Here is a 27,098-nt window from a genome sequence, read left to right on the forward strand (position 1 = left end):
TTATCCCCACTCCTTCCACAAACTTAAAAGTATATAATCAGTCACTCCTCACAACCGCAGTGCAGCTCTTTCTGCCCACAGGTCCTGTCCCTGTGTTTTAATAAAACCACCTTTTTGGGGGTGCCCGGGTGGCTCAGTCGGTTAAGCATCTGACTCTTGATTTCGGCTCAGGGCATGATCTCATGGTTTGTGAGTTAAAGCCCCACACTGGGCTCTGCACTGACAGCATGGAGCCTGCTTGGGATTCTCTCTCTCTCTCTTCCTCTGCCCCTCTCCTGCTCACATACTCTCTCTCTCTTAAATTAAATGAATAAACTTTAACAAACATCATTTTTTCTGCACCAAAACATCTCAAGAGTTCATTCTTAGCCTTAGCTAAGCCCCATTTCATAATTTCATCACCCCTATCCAGGAAAAGCTGGCCTGGGTGTGAAGGAGCCTTGACTGGGGAGCTGTGAGTCTCTTCCGGAAAGGCAGGGAGCAGGTTGTCTGGGTGCCATTTACTCCTTTCTTATTCCATCCCAGGGCCAACCTATTGCCCCTTTCTCAGATAGACTAGAAAACCTGTGGGCAAAGCCTCCTCTGTTCAGGCATGCCCTAACCCATCTGCCTCCACCTTCATTCTGGGGCCCCAGCCTCTAGGACCAATAAGCTTTGGAAATGGCCCAGAAACAGTACCAGAGGCATGTATCCCTGAGACATTATGGAAACAAGATTGACAAAACTCGAAAGCCACAAGATATCAACATTCCTAAGAAGTAGAAGGCGGTTCCCCTGCCTTAGGCCCTACAGGTACCAGCTATTCTGCTCTCTTTCCTCTCTCCCTCTCATCCCAAATCATGTTTGCCATTTCTCGTTTATACTACTGTATCTCTATGTTTCAGATTTGGGGTTTGCTTAGCTGTATCTCCTTCAGCCCATTGCAGACCTGGGGCCGGGATGGAGGAGTATATGTAACTAAAATCATGTACACATGCAATAGGGCCATACACTACTTATTTATGCAATTTTTAGAGTCTTACAATTTTATGTGCTACGACACAGAATTCTACAGACTGGCCACTGGGAACACAAGTCTTTGAAAGGTTGCTTCCGTGAAGACTACATTCTGATATTTAAAAGTACTTCATAAATTCCCTTTTGGAAGACAAAATTACAAATAAGAAACTATCGTTGTGGGGGAAAGTCCACAATGGAAGGTCCATAAAAACCATTGTTCAACACACAATTATAGGGCATCTGGTTTATGCTGAGCTCTGTCTCAGGTGCTAGAGATACAGAGACAAACAAGATGGACAAGTCCCTGCTCTCATGGAACTTATGTTCCAGAAATGGAAAGAGATAACAAGTAAACAAATACAATAATAGATAGAAAGCAAACTAGGCACCAAGATAGAATTTAAGAGGGAAAGATTGTGAAGAACTTATTTTAAATATGGTGGCCTGGGAAGACCTCTCTGAAGAGGTAACATTTAAATTCATACCTGAAGGATGCAGCTCAGCAGAGCTGGGATAATCACATTCCAACAAAGAGACCTTATATGCAAAGGTCCTGAGGTAGGAAATGGCTTAGCATTTTCAAGTTACTAAAAGAACAAAAGGGCAGAGGCATGCAATGAGACTGGAAAGATAGGGTCATGTTTGTGCAAGACCTTATAGGTTTTGGTAAGGAATTGGGATTTTATTGCAAGTGAGACAGGAAAAAGAAGTGAAAACATCTTGTTTATGTTTTAAGATCTCCCCGTGTGAAAACATGACTTGTGAAATAGTCTGGTGAATTCTTACTGCTTTTAGAAGTCTTTTGAGGTTTGGAGAAGTCTTCACAGAAGAATAAAAGTGGGAGTAAAAGAATAAGTGAAAAAGAAGGATGTTAAAAATGGACACAAGTACTTGAACTAATGTGACAAACTATCTCCATGTTATCCTCTTCAAATATTATTTGATTCTTGTAAATATTCTCCTAAACATCGTCATCCTTATAAGAAGCTATATACCACACAAACAGTTCCAGGGAGCTCCTTCTGGGACTTGGAATTTGTTATCTGCGGTTAGGGAATATCCCAGGGAGATCTCACGCATGTTGGCACATCTGGGCTCTGATGTGGTCATAGTATATAAAACTTCCTCCCTAGTCCATATTACATCTCCTGAAACAGCAGGAATCAAAGAGGCCAGTGTACTGTTTTGCAAGGGTAACTTGGGCACATCTTAGAGGGGACACAGGCATGGTGCAAAGAAGAAAAGAAGGGAAAGGGCTTGCTGGGGAGTGCTGCCTTCTAGTGTGCTGCATTCCACCACATTCTTCAGAAATTGTTTCTGCTGGAGAGAAGGTTTTTAATTAAAAAAATTTTTTTGCTAGTGTCTGTCTTAGCAGAGTATAAATGGAGAGACAGTTAAATTGTTTAACAATTTCCGTTTGTTGTAATGCAGTTTTATAATGCTTGATTTTTATTTGTTGAGCCCAGAAATAAACTTGCACATATATAATCAATTAGTTTACAACAAAGGAGCCAAGAAGATACAGTGGGGTAAGGACAGTCTCTTCAATAAATGGTGCTGGGAAAACTGGCCAGCCTTACAGAACAAAACGAAACTAGACTACTTTCTTATGCCAGACACAAAAGTTAACTCAAAATGGATTAGAGACTTGAATGCAAAACCTAACGCCATAAAACTCCTAGGTGAAAACATGGATGGTAAGCTCCTTGACACTGGTCCTAGTGATGTTTTCTGGCTCTGATTCCAAAGGCAAGAGAAACAAAAGCAAAAATAAACCAATGGGACTACATCAAACTTAAAAGCTTCCGCACAGTGAAGAAAACCATCAACCAAACAAAAAGGCAGCCTACTGAATGGGAGAAGATATTTGCAAATGATATATCTGATAAGAGGTTAATATCCAAAATATATAAAGGAGTCACACAACTCAACAATAACAACAAATGTCCCAAACAAACCAATTAAAAAATGGGGAGGACCTGAGTAGACATTTTTAAAAGAAAACCTACAGATGGCGAACATGTACATGAAAAGATGCTCAACATCACTAATCATCGGGGAAATGCAGATCAAAACCACAATGAGACATCACCTCACCTGTTAGAATGGCTGTCATCAAAAAGACAAGAAATATTAAGTGTTGGCAAGGATGTTGAGAAAAGGGAACATTCGCGCACTGTTAGTAGAAATGTGAACTGGTGCAGCCACTATGGAAACCAGTATGGATATTCTTCAAAAAATTAAAAATAGAACTACCAAATGATCCTAGCTATTCCACTTTTAGGTATTTATGTGAAGAACATGAATTTGAAAAGATATATGCACACCTATGTCCACTGCAGCATTATTTATAATAGCCAAGATATGGAAACAACCTAAGTATCCATGGATTGATTATCCATTGAAGGATAAAGAAGATGTGGTATTCATATAATGGAATACTACCCAGCCATAAAAGAGAATGATATCTTGCCATTGATGACAACATGGATGGCAAGTGAAATAAGTCAGATGGAGAAAGACAAATACCATATAATTTCACTTCTGTGTGGAATCCAAAAAACAAAACAGACAAAGCAAAACAAAAACAAACTCTTAGATACTTGGGGGTTACCAGAGGGGAAGGGGTATTGGGGTGGGCAAAATGAGTGAAGGGGCTCAATTTATGGTGATGCGTGATAACTAGACATATAGCATTGATCACTTTGTAGTGTATACAAATATCGAATTATAATCTTGTGCACCTGAAACTTCTGTACCAATTATATACCATTTTTTTTTTACTTCAGTAAGAAAAAAAGAGATTCTAATTTTTATTAGCTATTTTTTTGTTCTTTGAATGTGAGAGATGAGCATGTAATGGACCATAGGAGGGAAAGCCACAACCAAATCAAACACTTGGAAAAAAAATGGATAATAATGCAAAAGGAAAAACCACCTTAGTGTAGGTAGAACAAAAGACTGAATGAATCTTTGAAAAGCAATTGTAAAAAAGAATTTGAGAGTATTTTTCCTATGATGATCATAAATCACACTTAACGACAGCCCATCTGATGGGGGCGCCTGCGTGGCTCAGTCGGTAGAGTGTCCAACTTTGGCTCAGGTCATGATCTCGCGATCTGTGAGTTCGAGCCCCCGCGTTAGGCTCTGTGCTGACAGCTTGGAGGATTCTGTGTCTCCCTCTCTCTCTGCCCCTCCCCTGCTCATGCTCTGTCTCTCTCTCTCTGTCAAAAATAAATAAAAATTAAAAAAAAGAACAGCCCATCTTATTTGCATATTGATGAATGTATATGTGTCTACAAAGAGACAATCAGTAATAGATCAATGGTCACTTGATTCCATGCTTTACCTCCCATCATTAGGGGCTTCTAGCAAAATTACGGTTGATAATCCAAAAACTGGGCATGGAAATTGAAAAGAAACACAAGAAGTTATTATTTGAGTAAGTTAAATAATTCTACCTAGGTGTACTGTCACCTCTCAAGGAAGAGAGTAGTCATCAAGTTAAGTTAAAATGACCGTTGGAGGAGAGTGAAGAAGGCAACATGGGCCAAATCACTTAATAAGTCATCGTCATGAATGTATACACTTCTGTTGTTTCTTCCTTTCTTCCTACCAGTACTGTGCTATGACAGCAGAAGAGGAGGTAGGAAAACATCATGTAGTGGGAAATTGTTGCTTTTGCTTTCAAGGGGCGCCTGGGTGGCTCAGTCAGTTAAGCATCCAACTTCAGCTCAGGTCATGATCTCACGGTTGGTAGGTTCAAGCCCTGAGTCAGGCTCTGCGCTAACAGCTCGAGACCTGGAGCCTGCTTTAGATTCTGTGTCTCCCTCTCTCTCTCTCTGCCCTTCCCCTGCTTTCTCTCTCTCTCTCTCTCCAAAATAAATAAATCAATAAACATTTAAAAAAAAAAAAAAAGAGGGGTGCCTGGGTGGCTCAGTCAGTTGAGCACCCACCTTTGGCTGAAGTCATGATCTTATGGTTCAGGGGTTCGATCCCCACATCGAGCTCTGTGCTGACAGCTCAGCGCCTGGAGTCTGCTTCGAATTCTGTCTCCCTCTCTCGCTGCCTCTCCCCTGTTCACGTTCTGCCCCTCTCTCTCTCTCTCTCTCTCTCTCTCAAAAATAAAAAAAATAAAATAAAATAAACATTAAAAAAAAAAAAAAACTTCCACCCATCCAGCTCCAGGACCACTCAGCTACCAGTGCTCACAGGCCATGGGTAATTAGCATGGTTAATCAGAATTCTGAAGGGCAGAGATAGCAGTGTAAATGCAATAGGACTGGACTCTGCACTACTCAGATCAGATGCACTGTCACCTTAACTTACTGCGAATGACGTGATCAGGCTGTTTAATTCCCCGTACCCTAGCTCAGACTTGTCTTGGAGCTACACAGTGTGTTTTCATTTTGTGTTCATTACTGCAAAGGGGAGAAAGAAAGTCTGTCCCGATTTTAACCATAGCACAAATGGTTAGCTGTCCTGTCCTCTTGCCTCAACAAACCGTAGAAGAACACATAAAATCCACTTCAAATGTACTATTCCAATAAAGCCAAATTTTAATAGGAAAGCCCGCAGGATAGTGATTGTCCGAGGCAGCCATTAAAGACGTTTATCTCCACTATTTGGGAAATAATGTCCACCCTGCACCCACCACACATGCACGCATATTAAACCTTTAAATACTAAGTGAGAAAAATGACCAGAAGATTTTATAAAGTGCTAAAAAGTCCCAATTTGAGATTTCAAGTCGTATTAAACCTTTGAAGATGGCACCCTGAGAGATGGAAATTATATGGGAAAACCTATTGTGTTTTTTCCTCAAAATCAGCGTGCGTGTGGCAGGAAGGCTAGTTGTTCCCCTCTATACTGTGAAGTTGTTACCAGGAAGTGGCCACCCAGCCGAGGAACCCATTTGTAAACAGTCTGGAATCTAGGTGGAGCCTTGTGGCTACTCCCATTGCAATGTGACCCTGAGAGAGGCACGTACGTCATTTCCAGGCTGAAGTGAGAAAAAAGCAGGTGTGCCTTCCCTACCCTTTAAATGGAAACAAAGAACTCTGGCACCCCAGGGGATGGTGGAACCCCCAAATAAAGGGAATCTGTGTCCCTGGAGCATGTGGAATGTCTGTGCCTGCAAAACACCCACCTTGGGCTATATATAAAGAAAAAAAATGTTTTATTATGCTAAGCAACTGGAATTTGAGGTTTCCATGTTTTAGCGGCTAGTGTTATTCTAATATAACTAAAACAGGGTGGTGGTGGTTATAGATGAGTAAATATAGCTTACTCGTTGGTGGTTTATAGCTTTGGTTTCTCTTCTAAGTTTTTTGATGTACCCAGTCAAGTTCAGAATACCTTACCTGGATCTCCAAACTCTGGTAGAAGTGACATTCTGGGACTAATATGGATGAGGACATTTTGGCCCCAGAATAGCTCATTTTTAAGAATCACAGATCCAGGGTGCAACATATTCATTTTCTCCCTAAAGACACCTTGTCTTTCAGAGGCAAATGGAAACCATGTGGACCATAGTCAAGAGCCTAAAAGTTACAAAGACAGCAGCCCTGGCAAACGGGTTCGCAGCTGACTGCCGCACTTACCCTTAGCATCTGTAGACTCTGGGGAACCAGCCGTGCAGAGTGTGGGACTGAAGGCAGAGCCATTAGGTGATGACACCCTGAAGCAAGTAGAAGAAACAAGTTATGAGTCTGTGGGTGATGAGCCACAGCCTATGGTTTTAGAGGGATTTTCACTCATCTTTTCATTTGACTCCATAAACTTTTGCTTCTGCTCCTCCTTCCACACTCCCAGCCATAACCCTGCACTCCCATTAAAATCAACCCAAGTTGGACTTTCTTATTATCTTTAGTGATGTGTTTGTTCTGTTTCATCATAAAAGGGTAAAACATTCAATTTTTCTACATGAAAAGCTCAAACATTAAGTTCATAATTGTTTTAACAGGATTTGTGAGTCTTTCTCTCGGGAGTGTTTTTTTTTTTTTGTTTTTAATGTTTATTTGCTTTTGAGAGACAGAAAAAGAGAGAGCATGAGCGGGGGAGGGGCAGAGAGAGAGAGGGAGAGGGAGGCACAGAATCCGTAGCAGGCTCCAGGCTCCAGGCTCCGAGCTGTCAGTACAGAGCCCGATGCAGGGCTCAAACTCACAAACTGTGAGATCATGACCTGAGCCGAAGTCAGATGCTTAACTGACTGAGCCACCCAGGTGCCCCAGGGGAGTTGTTTTCAAAATAAGATAAGTGCTATGAGTGGAACAGGAAATATTACAGTAATTGTGTTGATTTCCCAGGAAAGTGTAGAATTTAATAGCAGAGGAGTAATTCAGGAACTTTCAGATACTGTGTCTATCATTCAAAACACATATGATACTTTAGGCAAGCAGGGTTTTGGTGGGAAGCAGTTATTTTGTATAGAATGGGCAGTCATCAATTTCTAGAGTGCAGCACATTGTTTATGGCATCTAATTAGAGGGAGAAGAGAGTCTCCAAGCTCCAGGGACCTGGAACTATGTGTGTGAGGTAGGTGTAGAGTGGAATTGATGTTAGCCTAGAGAGTCGTAAAATGCTCCTGGACATTCATTCAGCCAACAAACTAGCCCTAATCATCCCTGAGACAGGGCCTGGTATCCCACCCTACATCTTCTCCTAACCTAAAGCAGCAGATGAGTCACCTGAGGGTGTGAATTTTAAAATGCAGATATCTGGGGCACGTGGGTGGCTCATTTGGTTAAACGTTGGACTTTTGATTTCGGCTTACATCATGATCTCACAGTTCATGGGTTTGAGCCCTGTGTTGGGCTATGTGCTGTCAGCGTGGAGTCTGCTTGGGATTCTCTCTCTCTCTCTCTCTCTCTCTCTCTCTCTCTCTTTGCTTTCCCCTCAAATTAAATAAATAAATATTTAAAAAAATAAAAATAGGGGCGCCTGGGTGGCTCAGTCGGTTGAGCGTCCGACTTCAGCTCAGGTCACGATCTCGCGGTCCGTGAGTTCGAGCCCCGCGTCAGGCTCTGGGCTGATGGCTCAGAGCCTGGAGCCTGCTTCCGATTCTGTCTCTCCCTCTCTCTCTGCCCCTCCCCCGTTCATGCTTTGTCTCTCTCTGTCTCAAAAATAAATAAACGTTAAAAAAAATTTTTTTTTAATAAAAATAAAATGCAGATTTCTGAGCCCAATCCAACTAATTAATTCTCAGTAGGTTTGGGGTAGGTCCAATACAGGTAGTCAGTGGACCAGTTTACTAATGTCTATGGGAATCTTCTTTGCTTCTCTTTATATTTTTTATCGCCTAAGCAGACATACCCAAACACTATGGTTTGGGCTGTTTTTTTTAATGATATATAGAAATACATATAAATGAAATTATACAATACATGCTGCATCTGGCTTATAGTGCTCAACATTACATTGTAACATTATGGTTATACTCAATATGGTATGGTATATGGTTTGTGAATTTCATTTTTAAAAGTCTCTTTCCCATTTTGCTAGTGGATTGTCTTTTTCCTCCTAGATTATAGTATGTTTATACTATATTATAGTTACGAGCCCTCTGTCCGTCACTGAGTTGAAAATATCTTCATCCTCTCTGTGGCTCACATTTTCCTCCCGTTAGTGGTGTATTTTGTTACCAGAACTTCTTAATTTTAAAGTGGTTCAACTTATACAACTTCTTCTTTGTGTTTAGGACTCTTTGTGTTCTGTTTAAGAAGTCTTTGCCAACTGCAAGATCAAGGTATTCTCTGTCATCTAATGGCTTTATTGTTTTGCCTTTCATACTTAGATCTTTGATTCATCTGGAATTCATCTACCTAGAATGGCCTTTCTCCACTGCTCTGCCACCTTTTTCATAAATAATTGTCCATATATACAGAGGTCTGTTTGTAGGCTCTTTATTCTGTTCCATCAGTCTATTTGTCTATCCTTATGCCATAATACCGTCTTAATTATTGAGGCTTTATAGTACATTTTGTTATCTGTAGAGCAATCCTTCTTACCTTGTTCTCTTTTGAGGGTGTCCTGGCTATTTCCTTGTCTTGAATCATCTTGTCAAATTCCATAAAAACATCTACTGGAATTGCATAGAATCTATAAATCAATTTGCGGAGAATTGATATTTTTACAACTTTTAATCTTCCAATCTAAGAACATGGTTTATCTCTCCATTTGCTTAGGTCATCTTTGTTTTCTCTCACTAATGTTTTACAGTTTTCTGTGTGGAGATCTTGCCCATCTTTGATTACATTTATTCCTAGAAATTTGACATATTTTCGCCTACTGGTAAGCACTAAATTTCTTTCATATTTCCTTTTTTTAATTTATACATTCATGAAAATTTTGTATCATGCTATCCTTTCCTTTCTTATAAAAATTCATTTATACATTCCTTCATTATAAAAACGTTTCTGCTCTCTGTTCCCCTTGTATTATTTTTGTAACAAACTAATGCTCCATATTCGTCCAGTGGCTTTCGATAAGGCCTGGCCCAGTTCCTCTTCACTTCAGAAGCATGGTCCAATGTACTGCTGCTTTTTCATAAAGGGATTTGTCTGTATAAGTATCAAGTCAGAAAGGAAAATCATTTCAAATACTTCGGGACTGTTCTGCAAGGCCTGGTCAGAGTTATCATAGCTTTCATCTTTTCTGGGTTTGTACTCCTCCTGAGCAACAGTGAGGCCACCCGGGAGTCCGAGGCTGAGATAGGCAAGCAAGCATTGCCCTAGAACGTAAAGGAGGTACTTAAACCCCTACAACATCCGGTTTTGTAGATTACTCAACTGAAAAGAGCAACTGAAAGAGTGACTACTCAAAAGCCCCTGGAGCGACACTGAGTTTGGCATCAGGTAGCCATGTTGCTAGAATGGGTCTTTCACCCTCTTACAAAGTAGCATTTCCCATTGTTTTCTAATCATAAGAATCATGTGGAACATATGGTAAACATTCAGATTCACTGGTGCTCCAATCAGAATTTCTAAGGTGAGTGGCTTGAGAATCATTCTTTTTAACAAAACGGATCATTCTCATGATCAAACAAGTGTAGGAACCATTGCTTTCAAGAACTATCAACAGGACAGTTTCAGTGCCACAAACCCTGATATTCTTGCCAAAGTTCTGCAGTTTTTCTTGAAAACACACTCATCAGATTGTTGCACACCTATGGTTAACTTTGAGAGTTTTTGAAAAGTTGATTTTGACAGTTCTTCCAGGATTTTTCTGTTTTTATAGAGGAGTGGATATACATATATCCTCCCTCTGCATTCTGGAAATCCTGACCTTCATCAGTTATTATTACTGCTGCTGTTGCGATTGCTATTATTATAAAATGTACGTAACCTAAAATTCACCATTGTAGCCATTTTTTAAGTGCACAGATCAGCGGCATTAAGTACATTCACAATGGTGTACAACCGTTGTGCATCTATCCATTTCCAGAACTTTGTTGTCATCTTAGAAACTCTATGTCCATTAAACAATAATTCCTCATTTCCCCCTCCCCCTATTCTTTAGTAACCTCTATTCTACTCTCTGTTGCTATGAATTTTCCTATTCTAAGTTCCTCGAATAAGTAGAATCTTACAATATTTTCCCCTTTGTGTCTGGCTTCTTTCACTTAGCATAATGTTTTCAAGGTTGATCCAAGTTACAGCATGTATCAGAATTTCATTCCCTTTTTAAGGCTGAATAATATTCCATTGTATGTATATACCACCTTTTGTCCATCCATTGTTTGTTGATGGATGTTTGGGTTGTTTTCACCTTGTGAGTATTGCCTTCATGTTTTTTGTATATTGTATTTATCACTCAATTCAAAATATATTCTAATTTTCATTGTGATTTTATTTTAACCCCTGGGTTATAAGAAATGTATTGTTGGGGCCCTTGGGTGGCTCAGTCAGTTGGGAGTCCAACTTTGGCTCAGGTCATGATCTCGCAGCATGTGAGTTCAAGCCCCGCATCAGGCTCTGTGCTTACATCTCAGAGCCTGGAGCCTGCTTCGGATTCTATGTCTCCCTCTCTCTATGCCCCTCCCCTGCTCACACTCTGTCTCTCTGTCTCAACAATAAATAAACAATAAAAAGAAAAATAAAAAAGAAATGTTTAATTTCTAAATATTTAGACATTTTCTAGTCTTCTCTTTGTCATCAATTTCTAGTTTGATAACATTTGTGAGAGAACATACTCTATATGATTAGAATCCTTTGAAATTTGGCACTTTTTAAAAAAAATTTTTAACATTTATTCATTATTGAGAGAGAGAGATAGAGCATGAATCAGGGAGGAGCAGAGAGAGAGGGAGACACAGAATCCGAAGCAGGCTCCAGGGTCTGAGCTGTCAGCACAGAGCCCGATGTGGGGCTTGAACCCACGAGCAGTGAGATCATGACCTGAGCTGAAGTCGGACATCTAACTGACTGAGCCCTGCAGGTGCCCTTGAAATTTGGTACTTTTTAACAGCCCAAAGTTAAAAAGTAGTTTCAAAAAGTAGAAACTTCTACCGTTTCAAAAACGGTCAGTTTTTGAAAATAGCCCACATACTCTTGAAAATAATGTGTACTCTTCTACATGAAAAGTAGAAGTAGTATTTGTCAGGTTTCCCCACTATAAAGTTACTGTCTTTTCTCTTTCTATGGTCAATGGAAGAAAGTCGCCGTGCACAGCTCACACTTAACTACTCTGAGTTATGCTCCACCTCCTTGAGTACAAGATAACTACATAAATTATGAAAATGTTCTGCATGAGGGATGTGTCCTTTCCCCCCTCACTAATGAATTAATTTAGTCATTCATTTATCAGAGTATGGACTGGTGCCTATTTTGGACTATGATCCAACGCTGCTTTATTTTGTTGCTTAAATTTTTCCAGCTTTGGTCATTGGGAGCTCTTTCAGTTGGCTCCATCATTTTTGTTTTGTTTTGTTTGACACTTTCTTACTATCTGGCACTACCAGATACTCCAAACTCATCTTGTATATCTTCTGCTCCAGTCTGAGAATCACCATTTGTCCAAGAAACTCTGGTTCCTTTACTAGACGATAGTATTAAAAACTAAAATCTGGGTATTTGGTGTGCTCACTGTTCCAAGGTCTTATTTCTAGGCCCTCTCAGCTGATGTCCCGTACTGATATGGGCTGCACACAGGGACCAAGGAAGCACATGTGTGCATACTAATCTGTGTATATACATAAGGCGATAAATGTTTCTTTACATAACCATCTATATCTATATTAAGCTAAACACGTGTTCATACTGAGGTACTCAATTCTAATCCATTACTACGTGGATCATTCTATCCTCTTCCCTTTGTTGATCATTAAGTTCCCACTCCCAACATCCACTGTCCATCTACTTGATTGTTCAGTTCCAATATACGTATAGTGGTTTCAGAATTGCTGCCTGTCCCCCTATAGGAAACAACTTTGTCAACTAGAGTACAGAGGTTATGTATTGTTCCTTTAGCCTTTTAGTCTCGCAATCTCCATTCATTTCTAAAGTCACTTAGATCCGGGGCCCGTGGGTGGCTCAGTCAGTTAAGCATCTGACTCTTGATTTCAGTTCAGGTCATGATCCTAGGTCATGGGTTTGAGCCCCATGTCAAGCTCTCTGCTGACAGCACAGAGCCTGCTTGGAACTCTCTCCCTCTCTCTCTGCCCCTCCCCCCCCAAATAAATAAATAAACTTAAAAAAAAATAGTTACTTAGATCAACACTTTATTCCCACACCTCCTTCCGTGAGCTTGTTTCATACATTTGTAATATACATTTATATCGCTTTGTCACATTTTGTATGCCATCCTGGGAACCCTCCTACTTCCTAAATAATTTCTTTAAATCTATTCATATTAAATGTTACTCTTTGCTCTGTAAAGTACTATGGGTTTTCATAAAAACTTAATGTCTTATAGTCACCATCACTGTTTCATATAGAATAGGTTCACTGACCTAAGAAATCCTTGTTCTTTACCTACTCAGCCCTCTCCTATCCCCTGTCAATCACTGATCTATTTACTGTCTTAGTTTTTCTTTTCCAAAATATCATATAGTTGAATATGCAATGTGTGCCTGTCAGACTAGCTTTGTACAGTTAGGGCTATGGAGCTAAGATTCATTCATGTCTTCTGTGGCTTAATACCTCATTTCTTTTTATTGCTGAATTATAGTCCACTGTGTGGATGTGACAGTTTTTTATTGATTCACCTATTGAAGGACATTTTCTTTCCTTCCACTTTGGGGCGATTATGCATAAAACTGCTATAAACATTCACATGCAGGTTTTTGTGTAGATGTAAGTTTGCAGATCAGTTAGGTAAATATCTAGGAACGTGACTGCTAGATTATATAGAAAGACCATGTTTAGTTTTGTAAGAAACTGCCACCCCTCTTTGTTTTTAACCGAGTTCCCTATTTGTTTCCTTCAAACACAAATAGCTTGCTTCCCTGGTGATTGTTTCCCTCACCAGACTATAAGCTCCATGAAGACAAGAGCCATATGTATGTTTTGAGCACTGATGTGGCCCCAGCATCTATCCTAAAAGACCTCACATAGTAGCAGCTTAATAAATATATGATTAATGAATGAATAAAAGAAATAATTTAATAAAAAAAGCATCAAGACTTAAAATTATTTATACCGAGCCATATCCCTGTCTAGGCATTCCAAAGGGCAACTCTTTTTTTTTTTAATTGAAGTGCTGTTGACATACAATGTTACATTAGTTTCAGATGTCAAAATGCAACTCCTATTTTAACTTTGGCAGACAAGTGGAATTGATAACCCACAGTCTACATTTTATACCACACTAATCTCCCTTCTTCCAATGTTTCTTGCATGGATCTTTCTTTTTGCATGTTTATGAATTTTATATATTTACTGTTAAAACTGATTCAGAACCAAATGATTGAGACTTCTACCAATTTTCTTCCATCTTGTTTTATATGGCTAGTCAATTTATGTGGTGAACAAATAAGTGAAAAAAAGGTCTTGTGTTTTGTATACTTAATATTTCCCTGCCTTAACACATTTTAAATAACCAGTCATTTTATATTTTATTCAAAAATCCCCCTTGGACCATTTTCATTGTATAGCAGTGTAAAAATGTCTGCTTAGAGCCTTACAAAATTTTAATCAAACAGCTTTTGCTCAGAACTTAAGACATTTGCCTTGGGGCTAAAATTAACCAAGAAAAAGATTAAAAACAAAAGCAAATTTAGAATTTAATCAGTGCTTTCAAAATGAGCTGAATCTGCCCTTCATCTTCATTTATAACACTTACTGCTTTTTAACCTGTAACAGAATAAGCTGTAGTTATGCCAACGATATATTTACATTTCTGAGGTCCCCCCAAAAAGATAAGACTCACAAGGTTGGGGTCTTTCATGTCTGCAATGTCACAAGAGGGCATTGGTTGGAATGATGCATGAGATGATCACACTCTGAATAGGACACAGATTTGAAGTTCTGGACATTTTCACCAGATGTCATATTTCTGTACTTTTTGAGTTACTATTTATTTATTTATTTATTTATTTATTTATTTATTTTTTTCCTGCTCTGATGATTGGATCTGTTTGGATACCAGATTTCAAACACTGTTTTCAGAGAAGATGACCCTGGCCATGCATAAAGATTCCTCTATCTGGCCAAAAGGTATTTCAGAATTCACAGAATTAGCAAAAGGATTTCCAAAAATAATTCAAGTGTCAACATACCAGAGAGCAACTAAAAATACAGAGACTAGAGGGGCGCCTGAGTGCCTCAGTCGGTTAAGTGTCTGACTTTGGCTCAGGTCATGATCTCACGGTTCGTGGGTTTGAGCTCCACGTAGGGCTCTGTGCTGACAGCTCAGAGCCTGGAGCCTGCTTTGGATTCTGTGTCTCCCTCTCTCTCTGCCCCTCCCTCACTTGCACTCTGTTTCTCTCTGTCTCTCAAAACTGAATAAACATTAAAAAAAATTTTTTAATAAAAATACAGAGATTAGAGTGTGTTGGAATAAACTAGACAAGGCATCTAATAGAAGAGGAATTCTGGGACATTTTAGTTTTCAGCGCTGTTTTGATGATTTGCAAAGACCCGGAAGGCAGTACAGTTAATAATTATTAGGGCATTATTTGAGAAATTACTCACATCTCAAGTTGGAGTAAAAAATCCAGTCAATTTTCAAGTACATTTCCAGAATTTAGATGAGATAGTAGACAATTAATATACAGAGGGACATATTTCATAACAAGTCCTCATAGTTTTCCACTTTTGCTTTCTGTCTCAAACTCACTGAGCTATTTGTGGTTGTCTGATCGTACTCGGATTAAACACTTCTTTGCCTTTGTGCATATTCTCTTCTCTATGCAATATGCTTTTCCTTTCCCCACCTCCTAAACCAGCTCAGAGGAAACCTGCTTCACTGAGATCTTTCCAGAAACACAGTACCCCTTCCCCCACCACAGACACCAATAAAATGTCCTTCCTTTATGATTACTTATTTCTATAGTTTCAGTCACCATATGAAACAAATTCTTTTTTTCTATGGGCCTTTGGTAAGACTGAGCTTAAATACTCAATGTCTTTCAGGACCTCAATGCTTGCATTTATGGATAGATGATACAAGGTGGGGAAAAGAGGAGGATTTTTGTCAACTTTCCTTCTGCTCTGAGGGAATTTTTCAACTTCTAAAAGTGGAAAAACTAGACAAGAAACAAACTGAAATTCTCAGGAGCACCTCTTTGCTGAACAGAGAATACAAAATACCTACAATTTAATCAAATACTCACATTTTTATCTCTTCAAGAGTAGATAGTTATACATGATGTTGGGACTAAAAGAGAATATAATCATAATTTCAGCTGGTAACTGACATTTAGCTCTTCTTCCAGCTGACATTTACACAGGAAAATACACAGAGTTAAAAGTCTATGAAGGCTCTCAGGGTCTACAATACCTTCTTCCTCCTACTAGCATTCTTGTCTATTTATAGTGACATATCCAGGTGCAAATTACAAAGAAGTCTTACTGGTTACACTCAGGCCAATGCTGTCCTGCTTTAAGAGAAAATCGGCTGCATGTGGACTCATCCAGTTGTTTTTTCCGGTAACTGCCTGCAAATGTCGTCACAGAGGAATGTGACCACCTTGCTTCATTCTGCCAAGATATGCCAGCCTTGCGTCTGATCAGATCGAACTGTTGAGAGGTGAGAGGGCTGAAGGGCAGAATAATTTGTGGAGTCAAGTAGAAGAAGTGTGACATCGCTACGGATGCCCTGCTCTGAATGACAACTTTTCAAGCCCTCTACATAATGGAGAACTAATTTCTTTTTAGTATCAAGAAATAATTGACTGGGCTCACCAAACTTTGTAACTCTGATGCTCACAGAATGTATAGGCTTACCTCTCTTAAAGTTGCCAAGCAACAGAACGCAAAATTCCACAAATTCTACCCCCAAGCCCCAGATTTTAACTAGCAAATGCATAAGGTATAGAACGTTCAGGCCTTTGCTCTGAGCAATATACTGCCGCAAATTATGTCAAGAAAGCAGGGGGAAACTGCTTTCCTAAATAAAATAGTGAATCCTAATGATGGTGGTTTAAGAGGTGGAAATGAGATAAAAGAACAGTGCCAAGCATTCATTTTTTTCTAAAGACTGGGCTCCAAGGATCTGGAAGCAAAATGAACTGCTTGTGATGTCAACAATAACAGGTGACTCAGACAGCTTCTCCTACGTCATAGAGCAATGGTGCTTCAGCTGGCTACACAACTAAAGTCACCCCAGGAGCTGTTAAAATAAGCAGCAACTCAGACCTCACCCACCCCCCCATCCCACCCCCATAGAGCCTGATTTAACTGGTCTGGAGTAGGGCCCAGGCACTGGTATATTTTAAAGGCTGACTCCTGAAGAATTCTAAAGATAGCCGGGGTTAAGAATTAAGGTCACTGAAATACCACTGTGAGCCTTTTTTAGGTTGAGAGGTGATAGTATTCAATCTTCCATTCACGTGATTTCCTCCATCCATCACTACTAAATATGTTTGCCTATCCTTCTCCACATTAACAGTTCATTGGCAAATCAAAATAGGTTTTTCAGCTTTCATCCTTTTATCAGCTCTTGGAGGGGCACCTGGATGGCTCAGTCGGTTAAGCTTCCAACTCTTAATTTTGGCTCAGGTCATGATCTCACACTTGGTGGGATCAAGCCCAGAGACAGGCTCTGCATAGACAGCTGGGTGCCTGCTTGGGATTCTCAGTCTACCTCTCTCTCTGCCCTTCCCCCACTCTCCCTCTGCCCCCCCGCCCCCCCCCCCCCCCAAAAAAAACAAAGCAAAAAAAAAACTATCAGCTCTTGGAGCAGTTCTCCACCTTCAGTGTTCATTCCCATAACCTGTGGAATTCTTTATAAATGCTGATGTCATACCTCATCTGGATGCAATCAGAGGCAACTCTGCCAGCAGATCCATCACCAGCATTGAACAACCAGCATCTCCATAGGTGTTTGGATGAGCACCTACGGGGCCTGCTAAACATGCAGAGGCCTGAGCCCTGCTTTCAGGGACTGCACAGGTCTGAGGAGAAGCCTAGGAATCAGCATACTTACATTGTTATGTGATTCTGATGCAACTGGTCTTTGAATACTGGGAATGGTGCTCCAGGAATAGAATTCAAACATCCCTTTATAGTGAGGCTGGGGCGCCTGGGTAGCTCAGTCCGTTAAGCATTCGACTTCGCTCAGGTCATGATCTCACAGTCCATGGGTTTCAGCCCTGCGCCCCGCGTCGGGCTCTGTGTTAACAGCTTAGAGCCTGGAGCCTGGTTCAGATTCTATGTCTCCCTCTCTCTCTGCCCCTTCCCTGCTTGTACTCTGTCTCTCTCTCAAAAATAAAATAAAACATTAAAAAAGTTGTTTTATGGTGAGGCTAACATAGTACGGGCCATGTTTCTTTGAGAATAAAATTACTGGCAAATAATTTGTAGTATTTAAAGTTAGGAGTTTCTTTCCTTAAAACTGTAGCTGGGAATATAAGTACCCTCACCCTAGAAGAATTAGGCAAAGGTTTCAGACCCAGCTGCTGTTTTTCCCATGGAACTGGGGCTCCTTTGAGAAATCCAGATCAGATAAAATGGAGATGCAGAGGGAGGGAGGGGGCCGAAAACCTGGCTACCCAGCACCTTTGAACCCACCCAGTGTCAGGTAATAACCGTGCATATGCTTCAACCGTTCTAGCGAAAACGGTGGTTTTAAAGAAATCTCTCCTGGCAGTATATATTATTTGGGGACAGGAAAATATATAGAACAGATTGTGAAAGATTATTTGTAGAAAACATTTAAAAGTTTTCTTCTTAGGTTGTGTGGCAGTCTATAAACAAATCTGTGACAAAATAAGCTCTTTAAAAAAATAAATTGTGGCATAAGTGTCCTTTATTATCACATTCCCATCCTTTATATTATTTTTGTTTCTTCTTCCCAAATAAATGATGATATCACTTTAGCAACTATAACCTCCAGAACCAAGAGTGGTGAAACTGCAATTTAAGTGAAAGTGACTCACATTGGGTTTAGGGGGAATTAGAGTTTAGTTCATCAGTCTATTAGATGTTGAACAAGTCTGTTAAAAATAAGTCGAACTTCAAATTAGAGAATAAATAGAACAGACTGGCTGAATGTATTATCATAAATATTTAAGCTCTAAAATCAGAATTCTAAAGGACTTCGCACTCATTCTTTGTTCTCATTTTATCAGCTGCTTCATTTCTCTTGGACACATCCAGTGCTGGTTTGTGTGGTCTGACTTGCTAGCTGAGAGTCTGAACTCTAAAAACCTCCGTTTGCAACTGAATGATAGCAAACTATGCCGTTCAGTCCCTGGTTTGTTAAATGTGAAGAAAATGCTGATCAAGAGCACTAGAACAATGAACTCTGGATTGTGAGTGAGATTTAGTGAAAACAGAAGCTTCCTGAGTGACTGGCCTCATACCCAATAAAACCAGCAGGTGGCGTACTGGCAGGTGGATAGGCCTTGACCAGGCTTCTAAACATAAGCTGATTATTCTAATGAGGTGTTAATAGGCATTGATGAAAAGAGTTTCGTGGTTAAATAAGTTTGGGACAAGTTGGTATAAGTGTTTTTTTGCTGTAGGACTTAGAGCCTTTGATATTTCAGTATGCCTAATGAATCATTCAAAGGGGCCTGGATAGTGAAGCATTTTCTAAACTTCCTTGACCACAAAACTCCATTAGTGGAGTGGAGAGCATCTCTGGGTATTGCTATTCTATGGAACAGTCCAAGAGCTGAAAAGGCTAGTGGTCTCTATAACTAAGATAATGGCTGGTCTGCAGTCTCTGGAATTTACTTACCCTTGACTAGATCTCCAGTTTAAACCTTGGACAGTACTTTTTAAAAATTGGCGGTAATTTTTAAAAATTGAGATATAACATCAAGTAATAAAGGACACGAGTATACTTTACATATATGTACATTCACGTAACTTCTACCCAGATGCATAAATCTTTTCCCTTTCCAGTCAAAAGTTTGTGTGTGTGCACACACACACACACATACCCACTATTTCCATCACTGCAGACTAGATATATCAAGGCTGTATTCTGTGGAGGCAGAAACTTACTGATGCCATTCCAAGACGAAACCAGGAGGAAAGCAAGTAATATAAAGGCCAGAAAAAGCGGGAATTCCCTTGAGAAAAAAGATCCCATATGAAGCCGAAGCTTCGATCTCAGCGAAAATCTGTTTCCCCCCCACAAGGTGCCAAATTCTGATATTTGGATAAGTGTAGCCAACAGCTGAATGAGCATGCATGTGTTATAGTGAATAACTGTTTGAGTCTGTCAGTTATACTAATATCAATTCTCAGTCCTTGATCTTAAAATACTTCTTCATACTTACCAATTCTGTGATTTGGAAATTTTTATTTACTTACGGATCAAAAAACATGGTCTAGGAGACACAGGAAACCAGTTGCAACAGGACTAGATGGAAATAAAAGAAGGGTAAAGTGCAAAGGAACAGGAAAATAAAACTGATAAAATTAGTGAGGAGAAGCTTCAAAGAAAGCCTCTTGTCTTTCCTGAGATTTATTTTTGGTTATGTTTACTATTTGAAAATTGAAACCAATTACAATGTATACACTCTGATCCCAATTTTGTTTAATAAAAAGTATATGTGTGTGTAAGAAAAGACTTAGGGGGCTATAAATAAAAACGTTAATACTTATAGCTGAGTGGGAGGATTATATGTGACTTTATATTTTACATTGCTTTCTTTATTGTCTAAACGTTTTACAATGAATGAGTTCAGTGCCAAGGTATGATAGAAATTATGGAATACCAACAAGAGCAAGGAATTTTTACAAGAGAAACATGAGGCATCTCTCGTGTTCCTTTGGTTTTATGGGCTGTCAAGGGATCGAGGGAGGGCGGAATTGGAAGGTCAAAGAATGTATTCTTATATTTGGGGTGGAGAGGAGTGTAATAAAATTTTTGTAGGAGTTTCCTTTTTCAAGTTACACTCAGACAATTATATTAGTTTCTTTGGGCTTCCCTAACAAAGTGCCACAGACTGGGTGGCTTAAAACAATAGAAATTGACTGTCTCATAGTTCTGGAGGCCAGGGGTCAAGGTGTCAGCAGGGCCCATGCTCCATTTAAAACATGTGGTAGAACCCTCCCTCACCTCTTCCTCGCGGCTGGTGGTTTCCCGGCGATCTTTGGCACCCGTTGGCTTGCAGCTGCGTCACTCTGGTCTCTGCCTTCATCATCACAGTGTTCTCCCTGCATGGCTTTGTCTTCACATGACTGTCTTGTTATAAGGACATCAGTCATACTGCATTGGGGCCCATCCAACTCTAACATGACTTCATTCTAGCTGATCACATCTGCAGAATCCTTATTTCCAAATAAGATCACAGTCTGCGATCTTGGGGATTAGCACATCAACATATGTTTTAAGTGGCAAATTCAAACCATAACAGTGATGGTATATGATGGATACTATATGGTCAACAAGCAATATACTTTTCAAAACAGCTTGTTTCTAATCCATGTAATAGATCACTGAGTAAAGGGAAGTAGATTTGAGTCTGAGTCATACTGACTGCTTAAGCAAATCACTTCACCCCTCTGAAACTCATTTTCTACCCAATTTATCTACATAATTTGTTCTGTAGTAGAAGTATACATCACTGCCTGGCCCACCTCCCAAACCCCAAGAAACAGTGCCTTACAAACTGTTTTTGATGAACAAAAAGGAACCATATTCATACTTTATCCCACCCCCTGAAACACAGGTGGAGGTGGGCAACTGATTCCAAAAAACCCACCCAGAGATTTCCTTCCATGAGCTCTACTGCCTCCAAAAGATGAACAGGGCAATCACATTTCCATCAGGAATTTGAAATTGGGAACCAAGAAACTATGAAGTGTTAATGCGGGAACTAGAACTATAAAATAATGAGATAAAATTGGAAATCGAAAGGGCCTTGATGGTCTAAGAAAACAGCTATAAAAGAGTAAAGTCTAGAATGGTACAGAAAAAAGAGAGAAGCAGAGGTGTCATGACTGAGACTTGCTAGTTCATGTGTGAGAGTTGCCTCCATGGTGTCTTCGGTTTTCTGCTCTTTGGATGTGATGCAGCTACATGTGTGTTTTTCTTCCTGTTTTGAGTATTTATCCTGTCCAGTGTTCTCTGAACTTCCTGAATCTGTGGTTTGGTGTCTGCCATTAATTTTGATTTTTTTTTAAGTGTTTATTTTTGAGACTGAGAGAGAGAGAGAGAGAGAGAGACCACAGGCAGGGGAGCGGCACAGAGAGAAGGGTGTACAGGATCCGAAAATAGGCTATTTGCTGACAGCAGCATACCACAAGGTCATGACTGAGCCACCCAGATGCTTGGCCATTAATTTTGGATAGTTCTTAGGTATTATTACTTGAAATATTTCTTCTGTTTCTTCTCCTTTTAGTATTCCAATGGCTTGTATGTTTTATCGTTTGAAATGGTTCTTGAATGTTCTGGTTTTTTCATCCTTTTAATCTTGCATTTCAATTTGGAAAGTTGTTAATGGCCTATTTTCAAGCTTAATGATCTTTTTTCTTGGCCATGTTGAGTATACTGATGACCCATTGAAGGCATTCTAAATTTCTATTTTTTCTAGCATATGCTTTCAATACTTTCATAGTGTTTCCATTTCTTTGCTTAAATTTACCATCTGTTCTTATATGTTATCTATTTGTCCCTTAGAGCTTTGAATATATTAATCATAGTTTGTTTGGTTTTTTTTAAGTTTATTTTGAGAGACAGAGAGAGCGTGTGCATGGGAGAGGGAGAGAGAGAATCCCAAGCAGGCTCTGCACTGCCAGTGCAGAGCTGGATGTGGGGCTCAAACTCACGAACTGTGAGATCAAAACCTGAGCCGAAATCAAGATTTGGATGCTTAACTGACTAAGCCACACAGACGTCCCAATCAGTTATTTTAAACTCTCTAATAATTCCAGTATCTGTGCATATCTGAGTCTGATTCCGATGACTGATTTGTCTCTTCAAACTATGTTTTTTTCTTGCCTTTGGCATGTCTTGTAATTGTTGAAATCCAGACATAATGTATTGAATAACAGGAACTGAGGTAAATAGCCCTTTAGTGTGAGGATGTATGTTAATCTGGCTAAGTGTTGGGATGTATTTCATGTTTGTTGTAGCTGTAGGTGACAGAAGCTACAAAATCCTCTAGTGTCCTTGTTTTTGCCTCCCCTCTTGACTTTGGGCTTCCTTACATACTCCTCCTCAGAGAGAGTCTGTGTCTTGCAACTCTTTCAATGGTAATTCACTGGCATTATCCTGAAGCCCTGTTCGGATGATGATAATGTGGGGAAAGGAGGAGTGTTCTATAAACTTATGATTAAATATCAGTCTTCTAAATTGTCCTGTGTCCTTGGGCTGTGATCTTTGCAAGTATTTCTCCCATAGTATAGTTTCCCTGACTCCTGCTCCCTACCCCATTCACTGGCCACAGAGTTCCCAATCTATTCCCTTGAAGCCATGACCCCTGTTGACCTCGTTCCCTTTCCCACATTAGGTGAGGGAAAAAGAACAACAACAACAACAACAAAAACCACTAGGGGTTGGGAGGAATGCCCTTACCCTAGCTTGGATAAGGCCCCAGCAAAGTCTTTTCTCCTGAAGAGTAGTCCTTATGGAGAAGATCCTGGGTTTACTACACGATTACTCTTACTTTCCTCCTGTCAGTGCCACGAGGGGATTTTTCTTGGGTCTTCACTGTGACAACACGCTTCCTACAGGTAAAGTCCATGGAAGTGTGTGGGCCCCGCAAGACTGCAGCCCCAGGAGTTTCTTACTCTCCCACCAGTTCCCACTCAGACTTAAGCAGTTCTTCAGAGTAACCACTAAAGCATTCCTACTAATTTATGGCTCCAACAGTCTCTTCCAGATAAGCAGATCCTGACTGTGACTCTCTGGCTATACCTCCATCCCCAGATTTCACGGTGGTGGTTTCTCCAGAGGTCCAAGAAAGAGAATTTTCAGTTTGACCAGCTGTCTCTAAGTTGTAAGGATGAGAGTGAAGACTTCCAAATTCTTTATGTGTCAGAGTTTAAAATGTAGGTCCTCATCATCGCCTCCTTTCCTGAAGGCTGAACTTTGATTCCTATCTTTGGATTTTCACGAGATCCCCATGTTTAAAGTAACTCTACCTTCTCCTGAGTGTGGGTCAACCATGCAATCAAAAGACCTTTGTCCAAAATTCATTGCCTGTCATGAGTTGCAGCTTCTCCAACTGCATAAAGGAGGTAGTTAGGCTGAAGAACTCTAAAATCTTCTATTAATCAGTTAGACATAAAAGGGAAATATTACCTAAGCTATACCACACTTTTTAAACCATTCCTCTTTAACGTACTGATCCTTTCTTGTTTTCAGATGCATCTTCACTGTAAGGAAGGGTAAATATCCTAGTGGTGGTGTGGGGGGGGGGGGAATACTCGTAAAACTGGATTAGGAAAAGATATTTTCAGTTAATAAGAGTGGTATATGGGCATCTGGTGGCTCAATCATTGGGGTGTCTGACTCTTGAGCTCAGGTTTTGATCTGAGAGTCATGAGTTCAAGCCCTGTGTTGGGTTCTGTGCTGGGTGTAAAGCCTACTTAAAAAAAAAACAAAATAGAGGTATACCCACATGAGTTTAAAAATGAGTGGCAGCTGACTACATGAATGTCACTTGTGTGTTCTGGTGATATATTACCAACAATTGGGCTAATACTCATTTTCACAAAAATCATATCTTTTAATATAACATATCAATAACATTTATTTATATCTCACCTTAGTGCAAAACACAAAGCATACTCAGTCATCTGTAGTAGACATATGTTCTGTCTGCCTGGCATCCTACCTTATTCTGTAACTAGCACCCCGCTTATTTTGAAGTCCAAGTGTTTCCAGTCAATCCCAGTCCTCATACTTCTGGCCACAGAGATGAACTTGTGATCTTTCAGGGAGGCCAGTCTGAGTGCTTCCCTGAGATTTTTAGAATTGGAGCTATGGAGAGAAGTTCTTCCCCTGGACCCAAGTGCTGCTGGTTGCCACATCTTCAGCTACGTGGAGGAAGCTGGGAGAATGGAGTCAATACACAGAGGGGAAGAAATGAGACACGGAGAACCCTCGTGTTATTTATGTCCCTGAAAAACTTGCTGAACCCCTACTTTTCCCCACATTATGACTGGATAAGCCAATAAATAGGATTTTTGCCCAAACTAGTAGGTTTCTATTATTTCTGGCCAAGAATCCTGGCTAATATAAAAACTGATATTAAGTTTCATTTTGGTTTTTAATGTCTAAAATATTATCTTCAAACAGAAGCAGAAAAGTCTACTGGAAAAAAAAATACATTGAGGCACCAGTTTCCAAAAGAACAAAATCTAAGATAGTAAGTTACAGAAGATAGGCCTTTAAGATCAAATACCAAGCAAGATCTTACCATCTGGATTTATGCACAAATCTACCCTATACCACAGAAGCATAAGTTATGAATATAATATGTCATGAAACTATATTATAGGAAGTATGAAAAGAAGTTCATAAAGTGCTTTGAGCAGCTTAGAAAACAGTATTTTCAAAATCTAATGTATATCACACTTAGGAACAATACATTTAGATAAATTTCTTAATATTCTGGTTGTTCAATTTCTTTTCCTGTAAAATGGGGTCATAACGCCTCTCTTGACAGGTTGTTGACAGAATTAGCAATCGTCGATATGTGAAGCTGGGAGATCATGACTCAACATAAAGTTGATATGCCAGAAGGGAAGAGCCTGCCAACTCTCCAACCCAGGCATCTTTTGCCGGAGTCGATCCACATTTTGAAGAGGAGACGTGTGAGGGGAAAATCTGCTTCAGAGACTGTATGCTCAGGAGGAGACAGGAGAGCTCAAGTACAATGAAAATAGGAGTACTATGAGAAAATGAGAAATCGTCTGGTAACTGGTTCCTACCCCAGCCTGTGGGAGCAGCCCCTGTGAGGAGAGAGGCAAGGATCCTGTTCTCAGGGAACAGCACTATTTGGGGAACTTAAGAGTTTCACAGTTTGGAACACCTAAGCAAGGCAGGATTCTCCTACAGGAACGGCAGCAGCTAAAATAGCAGAGGCCCAAGAAAAGCCTGGGAGGAGCAAGCTGCACGTGAGTGTGAGCTCGTTTGTACATCAGTGAGGAACCCCAGGGACTTCCAAAAATACGTGACAAGAGGACTTTCGGGGACTGAGATCCTGTCTCATGATAGGACGGAATCCCAAGTCAGCAAAATTTGAGCGTAAAACCTCATATGATTTTATTCATAAGAAGAGTGTTGATCTTTGAAATAGTTGGCTTCTATACACGACAAGATTTGGTATTTAGGTATGAGCCTGATAAATGGCTTTACTGTCATCCTAAGATATCTCTATATGGAATTCTAACCACACCTTAACACTGGCCAGGCAGATGTTACAGAGCATTGAGGATGAGCTCACATGATTTCCTCCGTGTTAGTTGAAAGGAAACATTAATTGAGATTAAGCATTTGGTCTTGCTGTGAGTAGAAAAGTTCACTGACTTTCATGTGCACTCACCTTCCTCCCATCAGGAAGCTGAGGTGGCTAAGCAAAGTAAATTTCTCCAAGGTTACCTTTATGCATCAAATTTACAGGTAAATATTAATGTACTTCGACTCACATTAGCACCATCTACATTTCATAGTACAGTTAAGTTTTTTCTGAAAAAAAATTCAGTATTTTATAACTGCTTTTGTGCCACTCTAATATTTTATAATCAAACATAGCACTAATGACCAAAATGTTGAACTTATATGAACCTCATGGAGCAGGAATTGTCATCAAGCATTTATGTCAAGGGGGTTAAGAAAGTTCATAATTAGTAACCAACTAACCCAAATATGATAGTGGAAGAAAAATAAACAGGCTGCTGTCGCTTTTTGATTGTTCTTTTTCAAGGCAAATTTGACTTGTTCATCATTTTCTTCATCTCACCTGAATAACCATGCTAACATTTAGCAAGTACTGGTCCCAGCCATCACTCCGACACCCTACATGTGTTACAGTTGTTCATTAGATACACCCCTTACATGATGAGAACTCGACCTTCTGAGGTGTTTGAGAAGTGGCTTAGGAAGCATTTGTGTTTATGAAGCCCCATATGGCTTTCTCAGGCTTTAGGAGCAGCTGAGTGCCACCATCTATACAAACATATAGATCATAAAAGCTACTGCTTCTCTTTTCAAAATCCTTGTACTTTACTAGTTTTTAGCAAGGGTGTCATGACTTCTATGATGGCAATCTACTGGGTGGGTGTAATGCTACAATTGTTTTCACTGATTTTTCCTTTTTTTTTTTTTCTTCTGTATTAAAGGTTGAACTGCGTAAACAGTATCATATGCATGTTTATTAACTCTTGTCTTCAGCGTGTACCAGAGCTACAAAAGCTACATGCACTCTTGGAAAGAAGTAAATAACCATATGAGAGAGTGACAATAAAGAAAGAATTCCTTGAGGCACCTGGGTGGCTTGGTTGCTTAATTGTCCGACTTCGACTTCAGCT

General features: G+C 39.9%; 1 long non-coding RNA gene across 2 annotated transcripts; it reads left to right on the top strand.

Annotated features, from left to right (window-relative positions):
* The first annotated feature begins 246 nt into the window (after positions 1-246).
* LOC115512193 lies at positions 247-27,054 on the top strand. 2 transcript variants are annotated; one of them, XR_004343524.1, is made up of 3 exons: positions 247-792; positions 18,731-18,995; positions 25,235-27,054. It is a non-coding gene; the product is annotated as an uncharacterized LOC115512193 (long non-coding RNA). The 2 variants fall into 2 exon arrangements; XR_004343525.1 differs by lacking the exon at positions 247-792 and adding an exon at positions 14,917-16,188.
* Positions 27,055-27,098: the final 44 nt, after the last annotated feature.

Source organism: Lynx canadensis, chromosome B1, assembly GCF_007474595.2.
Source record: "Lynx canadensis isolate LIC74 chromosome B1, mLynCan4.pri.v2, whole genome shotgun sequence".
Classification (NCBI taxonomy): domain Eukaryota; kingdom Metazoa; phylum Chordata; class Mammalia; order Carnivora; family Felidae; genus Lynx; species Lynx canadensis.